Source organism: Dama dama, chromosome 22 (genome assembly GCF_033118175.1).
Source record: "Dama dama isolate Ldn47 chromosome 22, ASM3311817v1, whole genome shotgun sequence".
In the NCBI taxonomy this organism is placed as follows: domain Eukaryota; kingdom Metazoa; phylum Chordata; class Mammalia; order Artiodactyla; family Cervidae; genus Dama; species Dama dama.
In genome coordinates, this window is record NC_083702.1 from 48,325,381 (window position 1) to 48,345,962 (window position 20,582).

General features: G+C 45.7%; 1 protein-coding gene across 2 annotated transcripts in view; it reads right to left on the reverse strand.

Moving 5' to 3' along the window:
• Positions 1 to 20,582, reverse strand: part of ABTB3 (ankyrin repeat and BTB domain containing 3) — a 319,893-nt gene that overhangs the window by 53,767 nt on the left and 245,544 nt on the right. The gene's annotated exons all lie outside the window — the stretch shown is intronic.

A 20,582-nucleotide genomic window follows, 5' to 3' on the forward strand; every position in this document is an offset into this window, starting at 1 on the left:
CTGATCTGAGCCCTCAGCCCGACGCTGGCACTTCTCTGTCACGCTGGCATGCCCACACATACAACTACCTAATGGATCAAACAGCTTCGATGGCTTTCAGACCCTCAAACTGAGCATGTCCCAAATGTAACTTAGTATGAACATGTCCACACCCACTCTCCATCCTCGTCCTCCTGTCATCCCACCTCCATAAAAGGCCCCATTGCCCACCCCGGTGCTCTGGCTAGCACCTCCTCTCATTCCCATATCCGTTCCCTCAGCTGTTAATGCTGCCACTCAAATCTCAACCCCCAAATCCACTCACTTCTCTCCACCTCTACCGCTCATACCCTGGTTCTAAACACCAGCATCTCTTGCTCAGAGGTCGTAACTTCAGTTCTATGAAATTGCTTGTAAGACAGAGTCTTTTCAGGCCTGGGCATATTTTTAAATCTCAGGTCTGTGGTATTCCAGACAGTTGCTGACCAACAATGACTGCCGAGCACCAAGCATAGACGTAAGAATTTATCTTTCAGGCTCAGAATATGACAGAGCTTTGGCTTGGGTCATTAGCATGGGAGGATTGGAAAGGGACAGTTATTTAGGTTTTTATATATTGGAAAGTTGTCTTTTGAAATATTTTAGTAAAAGCTTTCCATGTGATTTAATTTGTCACACACACGCAAAATCACTTTCATTCTTCTCTTTATCTGAACCAGTCTCTCACACAAGTTGAGAGTGAGCTTAAAACATCTATGGGGCAATTCCTTGGAGGGTCAGTGGTTAGGATTCTGGCACTTTCATTGCCAAGGGTATGGGTTCAATCCCTGATTAGGGAACTAAGATCCCACAGGCTGCAGGGTGGGGCCAAAAAATTAATTAAAAAAATGTCTAAAGGACCATGTTCTGCCTCTGCTTAACATCTCTCAGTGCCTTCCCGTGTACTGAGAACAGACTCCAGCTCCCCAGGCTCGGCCTGCCAGGCTACGGGGCACTGGCCCTGACCTGCTCTCCAGCACCTCCCTCCCGCCTTCACTCTCACTAGCAACTCGTCTCGCTCTTCTGTCCCTTCAACTGGCCAAGGTCCTTCCCACCTCGAGGATATTACTTGTATAGTTCCCTCTCGCTGGAATGCCCTTCCCCTGGCTCTCTGCAGGCCTGGATCCTTCTTGCTCCTCAAGCGTGAGCTTGGATGTCCTGTTCGAAGGACGTCTTCACTGACCATCTAAAGGAAGGTAAATTTCTCTCCGATCTTTATACACCTCAGCTCCAGGCCAGTTTCATCTGTCTCCTCGTTAGCACCTTTCACAACCTCTGACTATTTTATTGATTTACTTTTTCACTTTTTAAAAAGCTTTTTTTTTTTTTCTTTTTGGCACAGTTTTTAAATTAATTTTTTTTCCACCCCGTGTGGCACGTGGGATCTTCTGACCAGAAATCAAACCCATGCCCCCTGCATTAGAAGGTGGAGTCTTAACCACTGGACCACCAGAAGGGTCTCTGGCATACTTTTTAAAAAAACTTTTTATTTTATAATGGAGAATAGATGTTATGGACTTTCCTGGTGGCTTAGGGGTAAAAAAAAAAAAAAATCCACCTGCCAATGTAGGAAACACGGGTTCCATCCTTGGCTCAGGAAGATGCCCTGGAGAAGGAAATGGTGACCCACTCCAGTATTCTTGCCTGGGAAATTCCACGGACAGAGGCGCCTGGTGGGCTACAGTCCATGGGGTCACAAAAGAGTTGAAAATGACTCAGTGACTAAACAACAACCACAACAATAGCTGATTATCAAGGCTGTGATGGTTTCAGGTGGGCAGCAAAGGGACCCAGTCATACATGTACATATATCCGTTCTCTCCCAAAGGCTTCCCTGGTGGTTCAGTTGGTAAAGAATCCCCCTGCAATGCAGGAGACTCAGGCTGGGGACGATTCCCTGAGGAAGGAAATGGCAGCCCACTCCAGTATCCTCGCCTGGAAAATCTCATGGACAGAGATGCCTGGTGGGCTACAGTCTACGGGGTTTCAGAGTCAGACACAACTGAGAGACTAAATCGCCACCACCACCACCATTCTCCCTCAAATCCCCCTCTTATCTGGGCTGCCACATAACATTGAGCAGAGTTCCCTGTACTATACAGTAGGTCCTTGTTGGTTATCTATTTTAAATACAGCAGTGTGTACCTGTCCATCCCAAAATCCCTAACTATCCATTCCCCCATGAGCAGGTCAACTTCCTGAGGGCAGGACCACATCTATCCTGTTATCTGTTGTATCCCCAACAGTGCCTAAAGCCTCATGTCACTAACTGATGGGTGATCCATGCATGAACCGCTGTTCGTTCTTGAGAACAGACCCCAGGAACCACCTGTTCATCAAGAATCCCTTGGTCATGCAAAATAAATAATTGTTTCGGTTACTGAATTCTGCTAGCCCATGCAGGCAGGCAAACTGAAGCAGGTAAGAAACAATTGCCATAAAGGTCTATGAAAACATGACTTTCTGTTCAACTGGGTTTGTTAGGAAATTTAACTCTGCAAAATCTTAATTCCTGCAGCATTCCTATATACACGACTCAGAGCTCCATTTACTCTTTCTGGAAAGTCTCTGGGGGATTGGTCCTAGAAGGACCAGCAGGTCTCCCTGTGGCCTGGACAAATGTGCGTGTCTGCCCACGTGCAGGATTTATTTATGCAGAAGTCTACCAAGCCAGTCGCCTGGGGCTTTTCCAGAAGGTAATCAACTCTGTGGTTTTCCCTTTGAGTGACTTTCAGTGATGCCATCCAAAATCTGATCTGTTTAAGTAAAAGGTCAGCTACCAAGGTGGTCAATTTCTCTGATTTCTCAAGGGCCCTGGCCCCAAGAGACTGGGTCAGTATTTCCCACCACTTCAGGAACATGACTTCAGAAAGATGTTTTCCAGGAGGCCTGCAGGCCTGAGGACTGCAGTTAATTGCACTGCCTTTTCTCCTCTGGGAAGGAGGTGGCATTGAGGCGAAAGCTGATACATTCTGCTGATATCTTTTTTTTTTCCCTTTGATGCACTCCAACTGACAGATTCAAGCTGGTGAAGGCTCAGACACATTTTATTCATTTATTAGTTTTAACGCTAACATAGAGGTTCCAAGCATGACCTCTGGTTTTTCCCAGCTCTACTATTTAGCACTACTTGATCATGGGGCAAGTTATTTAACCTCTGTGTTGTTCAGTTTTCTCATCTGTAAAATGAGCTTTTAGTAATAATACCTTCCTTGTAGGATTTTGGGTGGGGATTAAATGAGATAATCCATGTACAGTGCATGGAAAAGAACAGAGCTTAGCACACAGCTCTCATTAAATGTGAGAGATCTCATAATCATTATTACAAATCACAAAGCGAGGTGCAAACTGTAGAAAACACACTATATTTCAAAGAAGCAGATTCACAGACATGGAGACTAAAGAACATTTTAGGAACAGCACTTCTTAAGGCCTCACATTAGACACTGTATCTAACAAACTCTACCAGAATAAAGGCAGCCCTTTTTCTAGTGGGGAAACCTGCCCCAAGAAGGGCTGCCATTTCTGTCCTTGGGTTTCTGCAAGCAAACTGGAAGTGATGACAGCAGCTGGGGAGGGAGGAGGGATGGGAGTCACATTTGATGAAAGCACAATTTCTGGAACAGTTCAATAGCAAGAAAAGGTAGAGCCTTTCAGGATGCAGTGGGCCTACCCAGCCAGGCTCTCAGACCCCTTCACCTCCTCCATCTCTAGGATCAATCTAGACCCCACAGGTGTAGAAGGTAACTGGCAGCTTCCAGGTTCCCTGAGCTCCAGTGGAATGCTGCTAAGTTCCCTAGGCTGTGGGCTCAGAAGCCAGACTGCCTGGGTTTACCACTTGGCTCTGCCCTCTCTCACTGGTAATGCTGCACAAGTGACTTAATCTCCTCTGAGTTTCTCCTGAGTAAAATAGGGACACTAACATTACATGCTTTACTCATCTAACAAAGACTTAGAAAGCAATGACCATGGACCAGGCATATCTTAAATTTTACAAAAATGTTTTACTTGTTTAACTCTCATGATAACCCTATGATTGAAGTCACTTAGTCATGTCTGACTCTTTGGACTATAGCCTGCCAGGTTCTTCCATCCATGGGATTTTCCAGGCTTGCTATTTCCTTCTCCAGAGGATCTTCCCAACCCAGGGATCGAAGCCGGGTCTCCCGCACTGCAGGCAGACTCTTTGCCGTCTGAGCCACCTGGGAAGCCTTGATAAACCCCATGAGAAAGGCATTATTGTCATCAGGAACCTATCTTACAGATGAGGAAAATGAGGCACAGAGCGGTTAATTAACTTGTTCATCGTCACACAGCTAACAAGGAGGAGTCAGGGTTTGAACTCAAGCAGTCTGGATCCAGAGTTGGTCCTACTGACTAGTCTTACACTGCCCAGTTCTTAGTGATGTGCTGGCAACCACTGGGTTTCCAAAGGGACTTCCCATAACCCTGGGACCTGTACCCCAAAAGGCCTACACAGTTCCCACAACCATGACCTCCTCATCAGTGGAAACCTTCCTGCATGCTCATTATGTACCAGGTGCTATGTGAAGTACTCAGTTCCCACCACTTCAAAGGATTCTCTCCTTGAAGGAACTGTTGCTATTATTATGCCCATAATACTGGCAAGGAAACTGAGGCCCAAGTCTGAGCGTCTGACACCAAACCTCTGCAACAACGCAGGAGGCGGAGCCCAGGGCCCAGCAGCAGGCTCTACATCCCTGTCCGGCTTCCTCCTTGCTACCAGGGGTGGGGAGCTTAACCTCCCTCAGCCTCTGTTACGCTGTCTGCAAAGCAGGCGTGACGGCAACAGTACTCGCTGTCTCTATCTGCGAGGAGGATTAAAGATGATACTTTTGAACTGCTCAGCACAGTGTGCGACCGTAATTGCCCAAGACATGGGATGCATACTTAATACGACACTATTATGTTATAATTGCAGGTCCTCTTTCTAGGGATTTAATCAGGCCATCTGGAATCCCAGTCCCCCTTCCCCATCCTCCAACCGAACAACCCTCCAACTGTACAGTCCCCTAGTCCCAAGGCAGGTCTTTCCTTGCCCCCACTGACAGCTTCAGTTTCCTTGTGTATAAAATGGGGGTCTTGAGCTAGTCAAGCTCTTGGGTGCCTCCAAGCATGGACAGTCTCTGAGTTTTTCACGTGTTTTCTGGTGCACATACACCACTACATACTGGGCAACAGCTTTTTCTCCCTGACTCCATCCTGACAATTTAATTCTCAGTTTTTGCTTTTATTTCTTGCAAATACTTATTACTGCAGCCAAGAGGGTCTCTTGGGAGAAAAGTGTGTCTAGTTTCCCAGCTTACTGGGCACTGGATGAGGCCCAGTGGGAGGAAACGAGCCCAAGAATTTGCCAGTTTACACTTTTATTCAAAAGCAGCCCAGTGGTTCTCAAAGAGCCACAAGGAAAGCCACCTTCTGTCTCTGCCTGGAAGGGCACTCCAGGAAGGAGGGAGAGATGCCAGGCCTAGGAGCAGAGGGGCAAACTACAGGTCAGTGTATCCCTAACACCCACGTTGCTGACCAGCACAAGGTTTGAAAACAGCTGGCAAACTTTGATGTGGGGCATATACATGCCTCGTTCTTGTCTTACTTCCAGTCGGGTCCACTTATTGGTGTTCCTTGCCTGGTTCTGGGATGTCTGAGTTTGGACTATGGACTAGGGAAGGTTGGTATGGAATAAATTCTAGTATCATAGATGGGTATGAAGAAGCCAATATTTTACAAAATCTTGGTTAATTCATTCTGATCACCTATTATATTTCAAGCAGTATTCCAGGCTTACTAAAAATATTTTATTGGTTTTCAAATAATAATAGTGATATAATAATAATAACTCATATAGTGCGTATTGTGTACAAGGAATTGTTCTAATTTTAACATATATATTTTATTATATATATATATGCTTTCAATATACATATTTTGTTACACGCATATGTGTGTATGTGCTCGGTCGTGTCTGACTCTTTGTGATCCTGCCACTAGTTGCCAAGTCCTGGGCTGGGTGCCAAAGAAACCTAGATTCCTAATCACAGGCTTCAAATTCAAGGTTGTCTTGCGGCCGCCCCTCTGGAAAGTTCCCCACTTCCCAATCATTTCTTCCTTCTCACTGTTCCAGCCACAAGGCCTGCTTCCCACTCCATACACACATTTCCCTACCTCTTTCTTGCCTGCATGCCTGCTGTGTCCCTCACTGAAAATTCTTGCCCCCAAATTGTTCTTTCCTTCAAGTCATATTCTAGACCCAAGGTTACAGCTTCTGGCCTGCAGAATCCCAGGAGGTCAGTGCTAAGGGACAACACTCAGCTCAATACCTTACCTTCCTAAGGAAACTGTAAGCCTGAGAAGATCTCACTAATTTCTAGGGTCAAAGGGAGATTGCTTGGAGAAGGCAATGGCAGCCCACTCCAGTATTCTTGCCTGGGAAATCCCAGGGACAGAGGAGCTCGGCGGGCTACAGTCCATGGGGTCGCAGAGAGTCAGACATGACTAAACGACTAACACTTTCACTTTCACACTAGATGTATTTAGGAGCAGAATTCACGTCTTCTAAGGTCATTTACGGAGAAGGCACTGGTGACCCACTCCAGTACTCTTGCCTGGCAAATCCCATGGATGGAGGAGCCTTGTAGGCTGCAGTCCATGGGGTCATGAACAGTCGGATACGACTGAGCGACTTCACTTTTACTTTTCACTTTCATGCATTGGAAAAGGAAATGGCAACCCACTGAAATGTTCTTGCCTGGAGAATCCCAGGGACGGAGGAGCCTGGTGGGCTGCCATCTATGGGGTCGCACAGAGTCGGACACGACTGAAGCGACTTGGCAGCAGCAGCAAGGTCATTTAGCAAGTCTTCCTATGGATACCTTTAGGTGTTGCAGGTACCTCAAACCAGGGTTACTCTGTCTCCCAGGGGACATCTGGCAACGTCTGGAGACATTTTTGGCTGTCACTACTAGGAAGGTGCTACTGGCGTGTAGCAAGTAGAAGTGAAAGATGCCCCTAAACATCCTACAACACACAGGATGACGCCACAACAGTGATTCAGCCCAAGATGTTAACAGCGCTGAGGCTGAGAAACCCTGGTGGAGGGAAATACAATTTTTTTTGCATCATCTCATGTATCAGGCAGTTCTCATTACAGGATTCTGTAAGCGTGACAATAAAATGGTTCCTTCAGAAATGAATCGTGAAATGGCAAATCAGAGAACTGTAGGCCTCACTTGGATAGAGGCCCCCAGGTCCCCTCCTCAACACATTTTCCCAAGGAAGCCAAATTCTTTTTCAGAGCCTTCAAGTCCCCTCAATGAGGAGTTTTTCCTTTTCTTTTGGGTAGCAAAAAGATGAACAAATCGAGACTGTTTTGTGCTAAAGTAAATCACACTAATATCTCTGTGCACCTTTCTGAGAAAAAAATTATATGATTGCAGCAAATGGTACATATAATACTTGCAAAGTTCGGAGAAATCTTTGTCCAAAAGATGTGCCCACTTGCTGTTTAATGCTGCTACTGAAGTACAGAAAAGAGCCAGCTCATTAAACCTGTCATGCATAATGTAACAAAAGTGTGATTCCATGTCCTCCTCCCAGCCAATCTTTTCTGCCTTGTGAGATGTAGCAAGGGGCCTGAACACTTTCTCCTCCTTAGAAGTAAATGCTCAGTTAGTGGCAAAACCCACTTTGCCAAAATAGAAATTCTAGGTCTGTTCCAATATGCGAAAAAAGACATCTCAAACACCAGGTGTAGGTAAACCAAACTGGTGTGTTCATATCTGAACATGTTGTCATGTTACTTTGAATAGAAAATAATGAACTGTAGTTACATGTCTCTTGCTCTGGCATCATAGCTTATTTTATTCTATTATTTGTAGGGTAATTGCTTTACAATACTGTGTTGGCTTCTGCTGTACAGCAACTATGAATCACCCATGAAAAAAAAGTGAAAGTGTTAGCCGCTCAGTCACATCCTGACTCTTTGCCACCCTATGGACTGTAGTCCGCCAGGCTCCTCTGTCCACGGAATTCTCCAGGCAAGAATACTGGAGCAGGTTGCCATTCCCTTCTCCAAGGGATCTTCTCGACCCAGGGATCAGACCCAGGTTTTCTGCATTGCAGGCGGATTCTTTATATACCCCCTCCCTCTTGAGCCTTCCTCCCACTCATGGCTTAAGAGTTGAAAACAAGGCCTTTCCTTACAGAAAGGAGTCACTCTTGATTTTAGCAAGCCCTTAATGTATCTTTTTTTGGGGCAGAGACTCAGTGCTGTCCTCCAGAATCCTTTACCTTGTTTATGAATTGTAGAACCTGAATTTTTAGCTGGGCACATGGCTGCCCAAATAAAGACTACATTTCCCAGATTTCCTTGCAGCTAAGTGCTGACCAATAGGGAGTGAGGGGAAGTGATGTGTGCAATCTCTGGAACAGGCCCTATCCTACATTCCCTCTTCCCATTGGACAGCCATAGCCCTGGTGGGTGGGGTCAGCCATGTTGGGCTGTGCAGAGAAAGGTATCACCTAAGGGATCACAGAGCAACAAGAGGGAGGGTGCCTGGGTCTCTGACCTGGAGCCGCCATAACACCCCAGACTGCCCAAGCCTTGATTGTTAGATGAGGAAAATGTTAAGCTCCTATCTTATCCAAGTCACAAGCATTTCCTATGTATGTTACAGCTAATGAATCTCTATCCTAATCAATCCATTCCACAAATGGATCTTTAAATCAATTCAATGAAGTACTAATATATAATGGCTATTGCACTGGGCGCTGAAGATCAAAGATGAAATACCACCTTCTAAGGAATTCTAGAAAGAATGGATAGTCTTCTTTATAAAAATTTTCACAAATAAATGAACCAATTCCTGAGATGTAAAGGGCAAAGTTGTATTGTTACAATCCCCAAATTAATTCCTAGTAACGCCAATCCCATAAACAGATCTGCACATTGAAAACATTTTTTTCCCCCTCTATTTTTTGGCCATGCCATGCGGCATACAGGATCTTAGTTCCCTGACCAGGGATCAAAATTGTGCCCTCTGCAATGGAAGCATGGAGTCTTAAGCACTAGCCTGCCAGGGAAGTAAGTCCCCAGATCTGCACATTTTTTTCTGTAAAGGGCCAAAGAGTAAATATTTTAGGCTTCATGGGCCATTTGGTCTCTGCCACAAATACTCAGCTCTGCCTTGGTAGTGAAAGCAGTTATAAACAATGCTAAACAAATAGGCATGCCTATTTCCCCATACAACTTCTTATACAAAAAAAGGTGGCAGGCAGCTCTAGCTTGCTGACTCCTGATCTATGGTAAAATAATTTAATAGGACAACCTTCTTTTGGGGATTGACAAGAAATATGGGATGTTAAAGACAGAATTTTTTTAAAAAGCTTGTTAAATTTTATTTAATCCAGTGTCTTCCAAATTTATTGAACCACTTCAAATTTTAAAATAATACTTATTAGTATCCCAGGACCAGCCTTCGAATGTGCTATTGCAAACACTGGCTAAGTAACTTTTACTGTTAGTGGGTTATTTTAGGCATACATAAAATATATAGCAGTACAATAATCCCAACATGTCCACTACCCAACTCAACTGAAAAAATAAAGCATTGTAAATACAAAGACCTCTGTACACCTATCTTGATTCCATCATGTCTTCTACCCTCCTGAGATTACCACCTCCCCTGAATTTGACATTTATCACAGCTATCTTGCTTTATATATATACACTTTTACTATTTTATGAATTCCTACTAATATATAGACTATTTTGCATGTTGGTAGGCTTTATGTAAATGTTAGCATTAAACCCAAATCCTGCCTCAACTTGCTTTTTTTTTGCACAATATTGTCTCTGAGATTTATATAATAACATGTAGCTCTAGTTCATTTATTTTCTTTGCTAGTTGGCATTCCTGTGAATGAACATAGCAGCATTTATTCATCTGTTCTCCAGTAGAAAGCTTGTTCCTTTCTCTTTTCTGTATTTTGTTATTACAAACACTGCATCTATGAACATCTTTGTACATAGGGGAGAGTTTCTCCAGGGTATAGACCTAGGAGTAGCATTATGTGTTTTCAAGTTTACTTGAAAGTGGATTCAGAGTCCCCTCTGGTGCTGTTTAAGAGACCATGCTCTTCTATAGCTTTTCTCCAATCTGCCAGTCTGATGGGAATGAAATACATAGTAGGGTGTGGTTTCAGATTGCATTTCCAGGGTTACTAGTAAGGTTGAGCCTCTTTTCATACATTTCTTGGACTATTTTTATGTTAATTCTTCACAGGGTTCTTTGGCCTTGGATGATGCTGACAGTGTAGATTGACACAAGAGACTGACAGGCATAAAAATTTCTAAGGAGAACTAAGGCTGGAGGCGGATCCTTCCAAGATGAACCAGTGTGCCTCGTTCAAATGTTTGTTTCCCATTTCCCAATGCTGCTTCTTTGACTGAAGTTACCTTAAACATTAATTTTTGTGGGAGTGTAGTTGCCTTGCAATGTTGTATTCGTTTCTGCTACACAGCAAAGTAAATCAGCTAAACGTTATATATATCTCCCCCCGCTTTTGGATTTCCTTCCCATTTAGGTGACCACAGAGCACTGAATAGAGTTCCCTGAGCTGTGCAGTAGGTTCTTGTTGGTTATCTATGTTATCATTAATGTCACTAGTGTATATATATCAACCTCAATCTCCCAGCTCATCCCACCCTCCCTCCCTTGGTGTCCATACCTGTGTTCTCTATGTCTGTGTCTCTATTTCTGTTTTGCAAATAAGATCATCTATGCCATTTTTTTAGATCCCACATACATGCATTAATATATGATATCTGTTTTTGAAGTTACTGTTATAGTGGAGACAACTTAGGCTTTGGAGTCAGAAAGGCCTGGTTCCAACGCAAGATGAGGCTCTTTCTACATGTGATGGTAGCCAGATTTCCCAGCCTCCTGGAGCCCCAGTTCCCTCAGGTGTGAAGAGGAAAATAAAGTCTTGTATGCAGATGGGGGAGACTGAACAATGTGAGAAGCACCCGGGACAGTGTCTAGCCTACAACTGATTGTGAGTTCCCTCTGTCATCCTGTGCAATACAGGAGTGTGGGCTGAAGCTCCACTCATTCTTTCACCCTCGGCACACCTCAGTTTCCCCCACGGGGAAAAGTGCCACACCACTTACACACAGAACATCAGACCACAAAACTGAATAACCCACAGAGCTAGAAAAGACTTTGGAGATCACTCAGTCTGGTGGTTCTTCATCTGTCATAGGGTGATTTCATGAGCTGATAAAAGACAAGTTCACTTTGGAAAAACGGCACATGGGCTCTAATCGCTGGGTTGACTACAAACTTTCTGAAGGATGGGACCTGCTCCTTCACCGTTACCCAGAGCACCATTGTCATGACGTTATATGAAGGACTTTGTATAAGGATATGGCTGTGTGGTAAGTACTGGTTGGCTGGCTCATTGCTAAGGGAAGTTAACACTCCTGTGTAACTAACATTTTCACCTAGAGTTTGGGAGGTTTGCTCGCAGATGAGAAAATAAGCATCTTGGACAGAAATTTAACAGACTCAAGAGGGGACCCCTCTCCCCGCCAAAAAACCCCTGTTCCTAGGAAGTCAAATCCCATGTGGCAGACTACATACTCTCAAACTTCCGGACTGAATCTGAAGGCCCAGTTGGACGTGAGCCCCAAATACCATTTAAGATTTAGTTTTCTGCCTTTCTGTAAGCACCAAATGTGTTTGTTTTACTTTCAACACTTTGGAAGCTCAGAACAAATTCCAAGTGTTGGCAAACTGTCTGCTGTTGCAATCTGGTTTCTGCCCACACCGGGCTGTTGAAACTGCTGCTGCGGGCACTGGTGTCTCCCGCACTGCCAGTCAAGTCGCCTCCTTTTGGTCTGCATCTTTTCTGCCTGTGGATAGCCTTGGATGCTGGCAACCCCTCCCCATCTCAGTTTCCTACATCTGCTACCTCACTTTCTTCAGGCTTTTCTCAGACCTGGGAGCCCTAGTCTTTTGCCTCGTGATGACGCCTCTTCGTTGGCCCTTTTCCTGGGCTTCAGGCCCACCCATGACTTCAGTGGCCACCGGTCTGCCAGCGTGCCTCCCAAAAGCATCTCAGTTAAGACCTTTCTTCTGAGTTCCCCGTCTGAATCTCACCTGTCTACCGCTGTCTCCATGTTGAAGCCATTTTGCATCTGAATTAGATAGGAAAAGTCCTCTCTGTCACATCTAGTATCAGCAACACACTTGGTAACAGCCCTTTGTATCATTCATTCATTCATTCAACAAGTATTTACTGGGCTCCAACTATGTGCCATGTTCTGTGGCAGGCCCTGCAGTCAAGGAAACAGATTTCTGGCCCAGCCCTAAAGAGAGAAAGAAGCTACTCTTTGAGATAAAGGCTGAGCTATGACTCTTTCTTCTGGAGTATTCTATGCCCCCCTTCCCTAACCTCTGCCCACTTGGGACAAGACCCCATCAATGAAGGGCCATATTTGTTCTCTATCTGTCTTCCTTTCTGTTGTCATTTCCTGCTAGTGACTTCATCTAAGGTTGCAAATACAGCTGGGAATGGACAATCAACCACTTTGGTCAAAGTTCCAGGATACCATCCAATGATGGTCTTCAAAAATCCCACACTTCAGAGAAAATATAGAACCTGAGTATCCAGAGGAACTCGGAAATCAGTGAGGTGGGGACAGTGGCCCCCAAGCCAGTCAGCCCCAATCAATTTTCTTCCTGCACCTGGAGGGGTTACTGAGCCACTAGAGAAGAAGGGCCCAGACACACCTGCCTTCAGCCTGGGCTACAAACCACACCGCTTGTTGGCACACTAGCACATCGCTTCAAGATATTTATTCCTCGTCTCTCTTAGAGGAAGTTGAGGCTGTTGTGTTCGGCAATCGGGAGAAGCTGACCTCCTTGGTCCCCAGTGGGGGAGCAAGGATATTCACTAATATTTAATGTGCATCTTCTGTGACACGAGCATGCTACATGATCTACCTGCTGTGTGTGTGTGTTCAGTCACTCAGCCATGTCTGACTCGTTGCGATTCTATGGACTGTAAACCACTGGGCTCCTCTGTCCATGGGATTTTCCCGGCAAGAATACTCAAGTGGGTTGCCATTTCCTTCTCCAGGGAATCTTCCAGACCCAGGAATGGAACTGTGTCTCCCATACCTCCTGCATTGCAGGCAGATTCTTTACTGCTGAGCTACCAGGGAAGCCCAGTTTACTTCCTACGTGGTGTTAAATGGTTTAGTTATATCATTTTACTTAATTCTTCTGATAAAGAGTGGGAATATTATGGTTCCTATTTTATAGATACAGAAATTGAAGCCCAGAGAAGTGCATAACTTGCTTAAGGTCACACAGAGAGTAAGAAGTCGAGCCAGGATTTGAAACCAGGCAGTCTGGCTACAGGCCTGCACTCCTAGCCACTCTGCTCGGCTCCTTCACTAACTAGATGACAACATGAGCACTTAATTCCCTGGCAAGCTTCCTCTGATGGAGGAGCTTGACACAGACCCTCTCATTTCCATGGACAACCAAGTGGGCAGCATCTGGCACTCAGCATTTTCAAAACTGAACCCGTTACTTCTCTGACATTGTCTGTGTCCTGTATTTTTTAATAGCATCTTTAGCTACACACTCCCCAGAAACCTGAGTCAAACTCTAATATAAAAATTTTTGGAGGGGAAAGAGTTATCACATGCACAGGCTACCACACACAACAGAGGAGTAAATTTCCCTCCCATTTCTGGCTCCCCCATATGATATGGGCTGAATTAGGTCTCCCCCCGCCTCCCCCAGAGATATGCTGAAATCCTAAGCATCCTACCCGACAACTATGAAGTGACGGTAATTTTATTTAGAAATAGAGTCTTTGCAGATACAGTCAAGTTAGATGAGGTCATTGTTGTTGTTTAGTCACTAAGTCATGTCTTTGTGACCCCATGGACTACAGCTCACCAGGCTCCTCTGTCCATGGGATTCTCCAGGCAAGAACACTGGAGTGGGTTGCCATTTCCTTCTCCAGGGGATGTTCCCAACCCAGGGATCAAACCCTCATCTCTTGCATTGCAGGCGGATTCTTTACTGCTGAGCCACTGGCAAAGCCCCACATGAAGTCACTGGGGGTGGGCCCTGATCCAGTTTGACTGGTGTTTACAGGAAGGTGGAGGTTTAGACCAGAAACAGAGAGAAGACAGCCATGTGAAGAAGGAGGGCGAGACTGGAGTGATGCCGGCACAAGGCAAGGAACACGGGGCTGCCAAAAGCTGGAAGGGAACAGAAGGATCCCCCTCCAGATACTGCGGAGGGAGCACAGCCCTGCTGACACCTTGATTTTGGACTCTAGCCTTCAGAACTGTGAGACAGTAAATGTCTGTTGTTTTAAGTCACCAAGTCTGTGGTGCTTTGTTTCAGCAGCCATAGAAAATAGATATACCCAGTTTTCTAACTCCCCTCCTTGGCTGGTTATTGGTTTCATGTATACTCTTCCAGAGACAATCTAAACATGGATATAGAAAATACTCAGTTATGTATTTCACACAAGGGTGACGACATCTCATACACTATTCTCTATGGTCCTTTCCACTTGATAACACATCAGGACTAATTTCAAAAATTGTAATAAGTATATGTAACAGAAAAACCGACAATTTTAATATTAAACAAAAATTTTTTTCACGCCACACAGTATGTGGGATCTTAGTTCCCCAACCAGTGATCGAACCTATACCCCTTGCACCAGAAATGCAGAGTCTTAACCACTGGACTGTCATGGAAGTCCCTATTTTTAACATTTTAAGTGTACAGTTCTGTGGCATTAAGTAATTCACATTGTCATGCACTACCAACCACCTTCAGAACTCTTTCATCTTCCAAACTGGAACTTGGTACCCACACTAACCCCAGGCCCCTCTCTCCACAGCACACCAGGGCCATTTCTAACAATGCTCAGCCCCTCACCTGTGTCCCCAGGTTTTATCTTCTCTAGCATCTTTCCCCATCTCTCCATGCCCACTGCTTCTGCATCAGTCCAGCTGCCAGCATCTCTCGCCTGGATCCCTGTAAGAGTGTCCTCATTCCAGGCCCCTCCCTGCCTCAGCCCCTCTCTCTAAAACACAACACTGCTGTCACTCCCCTCCTTAACCCTCTGGTACGGCTCCTACCTCCCGCAAGATAGTGCCAAAATTCTTTGGTGTGGCATCAAAGACCCTCCCTGGGCTGAGTTTAGCCAAGATTTCTCTGTGGTGTCCAACGTCTGGTCCAGGGTCTGGCCCACAGGAGGTGCTCAGAGCACTGCTGGTTGAACCTGTGTTCTTAGTTTCAATTCCTTATGTTTCTTCCAACACCCACTCCCACCTTGGCCTTTGTATATGTGGTTCCCTCTGTGTGGACTTATTTTTTCTACTACCCTCTCCCTTCCTCTCATAGCTTTATCTTCTCTACTTAGTAAATCTGTTTATTCTCAGGATTCACAACAAATGGTACTTCTTGCATTTCAGGCTCTCAGACCTAGATCTTTACTGCCTTATAGTAGAGCATTTGCCAGATTTTTCCACAATTCCTTGACCTCTTTGCGCACCCACTCCCAGTCTAACTCACAGTAGGCCAGGCACACAGTGGGGCCTGCTTTGGGCCTGTTGAGCGCAGGGCGCTTGCCAGCTCTGCTCCTGGACCTGCTCTGTGGCTCCTCCCTGACACCGATATGGGAGGACAGTCAGGCCCCAAAGCGCCCATCCTGGGAGCAGGCAGAGGGCGGCTTCCCATCTTGCAGGAAGCGCTAATGCAGTGACTTCAGGCAGGGGTGGCAGCAGCTCCCACAGGGTCATCTCTGGGCCCAGAGGGCGGTCTCATGTCTGCTGGAGGTGAAGGAACTGGCATCCCGTGCCTGCAATTTTAAGCCAACCCAGCTGAAGAGGCCGAGGAGTGGCAAGGACAAGGGCACTCGAGAGGAGAGGAGAGGATAGAAGAGAGCAGTTCCCACTCTGAGAGGCTGGGGAGCCTTCCAGGGCCCCACAGAGGCACGTGCAGGGCCAGGTGATCGGCCTCTGCAGGTGATCTGAGGGAGAGAATGGGGAGACCCAGGTCTGAATTCAGGGGCCCATGCGAACTTGACCAAGGGAAACGGCTGGCATAGATGCGACTCTAGATGTACCCCCTCCCGCAAACCGCCCCCCGCCCCAGTTTCTCCAGAAGTCCCTGGTCAGGAGCCTGAGGCCGTCCCATCCTCTCCAAGGCCCTGAGGTGCTCCATCCCTCCCTCCTCAGGGCCTCTCTCCTTCACACTCTACTTCACTTTCTTTGTATTCAGACTCTGAGATTATCTCGCAGATCTGTTTGCTATTGCTTATATAGTAGGCATCTCCCCAGCAGCACTTGAGTCTCCTCAGAGCTCGGAAAAGACCTGGCTCCTTCAGGCTGGGGAAGGAGTGGGTGGAGAGCATCTTTCCTTCCGACACTAAGGGCTGGAATTCCCCTCAACCAGGTGATCCTCTTCTTAAAGGGCCACAGAAGCGTATGGGAACAAGGACCAGCAGCTCCAGCAGCACCAGGCCTGCTTCCTCTGTGATGGGCAGCAGCTGGGTTTTCCCTGACTTGATGTCCCTGGATCCCACCCAGGTTCTGGCGGGCCATCAGCACCCCATATGTGTTTGGTAAACGAAACCGAACTTCCAGCTGTCATTATAAGGCTGTGTAAGAGGCAACAGAATTTCAGTTCAGATGCCTCAGGGGCACAGTCTTTGTCTTAGAAGCTAGTTTGACCTAAACTAGACAAATAATAAAACCTATTAACATATTAACCTTGGGCAAACTCCAAGAGATGGTGAAGAACAGGGAGGCCTGGTGTGCTGCAGTTCATGGGGTAGCAAAGAGTCAGCCACGGCTTGGCGACTGAACAATGAACAACAAATTAACCTCAAAATGCGCCCAAGAGACCTAAGAAGTGTTAGGAGGGGCGGACCAATTTTACCAAGTGGTAAAATTTGTTAAATTCATATGTGACCTCTTAGTGAAGTTCCCCATCCCACGAAACAGTTGTCACCCCCATCTTTACAGGGGATGAACCTGGTCCTGTGAGATGGGCAGAGTGACCTGCCCAAGGTGACCCATTAGAAAGCAGCAGATCCAGATGAGAGCATCTAGTGTGGGGCTTGGCCTTAGGAGCTTGAAAAATGTAACAGAAGAGCAAAGGAAAGAACACAATGCGTGACCTTGGACAAGCTCCATAACCACGACTAGCCTTACCGTTCCTATCTGTAATGTCCTAGTCTGATACTCTTAGCATCTTACCATCCCCAAAGTTACCCCTTCTGGACAGCTCACAGGCTGGTTTGGAAGTAAGAAACACTTGCAAAAAGATTAGCCATTTCCTGGAGGGAGCTCATGGTTCCAACCTCCAACTGCTGTTGGTCAGTGTCATTTATCAGCTAAGAAAGGATGTGAGAACACCCTTTCCTACCATTATTTTAACACAGCCTCACTCTGGAGCAGAAGTGCCTCTTACAAATGTGGGGAAAACAGCAGCATTTACTGTTTGTATTTCTGAAATGTTTCAAGACCAATTATTAACAGGAAAATGTACAAAGCCTAATAAGAAAATGTATAAATGCTGCCAGGGGGTATTATTTATTTGTTCTTTCCTTTATTCTAACTTCCCTCCTCTCCATTTCCCAAAGGACAGGAAAAAGAAAAGAAAGATGATCTGATACTTTAATTAAGGAAGAATAAATGGGTCACCCTTGTTGGTTTACAACCTGCAGCCGCATTAAATGGTGTTTTTTTGGTATAAACTCGATTGCCATGGTGAGGCTTTACTGTAGCAGAATAAAGACAAAAGGAGAGCTCCCACAGGACTGACCAAGGTCACTGTGAAAACTAATGCAGCACTAGCGTCAGACCTGGGAATCCTTGACTCTGCTTGCTCTGTCCCGGCTGGTGTCCAGGCTGCCTCCCACCAGGAAACTTTGGCTGGCTGGTAGGTAATTATATGTTCTAATAGTCACTGACACTTCAGCTGCCAACACCACGTCCCAAGTTCCCGCGTCAGTTAGAATACCAAACTACCAACACAGTTTCTAAGACTGATTACTTATAGTAGTATGTTAAGCTCCAAATGATTCAGAACTAGGAGCCTGCCTAGCAACTTCGAAGATGAACGTCTGGGACAGCAGAGAGACAAGTCAACTTGCAAAGTCCTTCATCTTACACCTCATCTGCCTTACAGTAGCTGTGTGATTTTGGACAAGTCCCATAACTGCAATTAGCCTCAGTGTTCCTATCTGTAAAATGGGACAATAAAGTCTGCCTTGTGGAATTTGGGATGGCACACAGTGAAGACTTAGTGCAAGGCAGGTGTCTAGTACCTATTGTTGGCTATCTAAATGAACAAAACTTCTTTGATCCCATCCCTTGAAAACTGGAGACAATAATTCCTACTTCACATCACACTAAATGTGATTGGAAAATATATGTATAGATATATCTATATGTTGCCCAGACTGAAAAATACTCAAAAACAACAACAACAACTGGCTGATCATATCATGTATTGAATTTAGTCTAGTTGATGGAACTTATCTTACATTTATTATTTAGGAAAAATTTTAACTAAATACTATATTTTAGTTTTCTTTTTGAAAATGATTTCCAAACGTGAGGAAAATTTAGCTGGAACAACCAGTTAGCATATTTCCTAGACACAAATCATCATCCTGTGCACAAATGAGTCAAGAACTGAGAGGTAAATGCCTGAAAATAGCTTAGAGATGCAGGTGAACTGGCTTCCTTTGTTTCCCTGCTCACTGTGTGCATCATGGCCTGGCAGGTGATCACACTCACATCCTGAATGGCAGGGCTGATGCGTCAAACTGGACAAACCCTGAAATTGAAATCCTTGGTGCAACTGTCAGAACACCTGGTCATTAGACCGTGCAGTGAAAGCTCTGTGCTGGGGGAGGGGCCTACAGATGACAGTGGTCCTTGGAGTTCATGTTCAGCCTATGGACTTAGGAAAGGAAAAGAAGCATCTGGAAGAAGGTGATCAGCATCCCCCAAGCGAGCTGACTCCAGATCCAGGGCAGGGGCCAGAAAAATTGGTTCTATCTCTGGGCGTCTGGGTTCGATGTTCGACTTCTAACTCTGTCACTTAACATCTGTGTGATGTTAGAAGAGGTACCTAATCTTGTTGGGCCTTGATATCTTTCTCTGTAAAACAGGGAAGCACTATTTTCCCAGTTCAGTTAACAAGAGTGTTTGTTTTGAGGTTCACATGAGAAAATCTTAAGATAAAGCAATACCTAGATATGAACCTCCGTTATTACTACATTGATAGTAGAAACTTATCATGCTCACTAAAAATGACCATATCATGAGTACTTACTTCCTTTTAGGCATTGTCAGTGTGGTCCTTTATGTTTGCGATCCTGCTTTGTGCTTGCACCAATATCTGAAGGGGGGTGCTATTATTATGTCCATGTTATAGGTGGGGAAATGAAGGTCCAGGAAGGTTAACTAGCTTGCGCAAGGTTGCGCAGCTAATTAGCCATGTTGGTGGAATGTGGACTCAGGCAGCCGGACTCAGGAGCCCAGGTGCCTACCCTTTAGGCTGTGAGGTTTCCTAAGAGCATGACAAACAAGAAGTACTTTGTCAGCAAGAGTTAAGGAAGTATTCTACTTTCCCCGCCACCCAGCGGCCTCAGGTTTGCTTCAAGGAGGAGAGCTGGAGTCTCAAGGTCATCCCAGCCCAGAGCTGGGGACTGTGAGCAGGGGCAGCTGGAGGGAGCCTGCAGGTAGGGTGCCACACCCACGAAACAGGAGGCAGGAGAGTCTCACGGGCACAGGATGGGCTTCGGAGCAAGAGTCACAAGGACAGCATCCCTGACATCTACACCTATCAGCTGTCCCACCAACAACTTCCCAGTCTGTAAAATGGGAAGTTTACACTAGCCTCAGGAGGCTGCTTCAGGGATCAGAGTAATGAATGCAAATCTCCTATTGCAATTAATATGCACCACACAGAGGGTGCTCAGTAAATGGCTGCTCCCGGGTGTCTCTCTCCGAGACCTATTGTTATTCTAGGTGACAAAGTGTAAGGGATGGTGGCATTGACAGATTCTGTCTAGACAGAAACCTCCTGAGGAGAGTACAAATCGGGTTAGAACTATGGGGTCTGGAGGTATGGGCTGCCTGAATTCACATTCTGGCTCCACCACTTGCAAATCTTCTGACCTTATGCATGTTACTTAATCTATCTGTGCCTCAGTCTCCTTGTCTGTAAAGTGGGCATAATAATAATACCCATTTCATTCAATATTAATTAGTCTGTGTAAAGCAGTTATGACACTGCTCACTTTGTGGTAAGCTTTCAATAAATGCTTGCTGACTTCCATCAGGGCCCTCCATGTCCCTGGGTGGTGGGGCATCTAAGAGACTTCAGTGGGCTATGCTTTTTTCTGCAAACCCGCCCCTTGCGGACTTCCAATCAGATCCTGGAAGGGTGGAAATCTCTGAAGCCTGGCCACGTGGCAGGCTA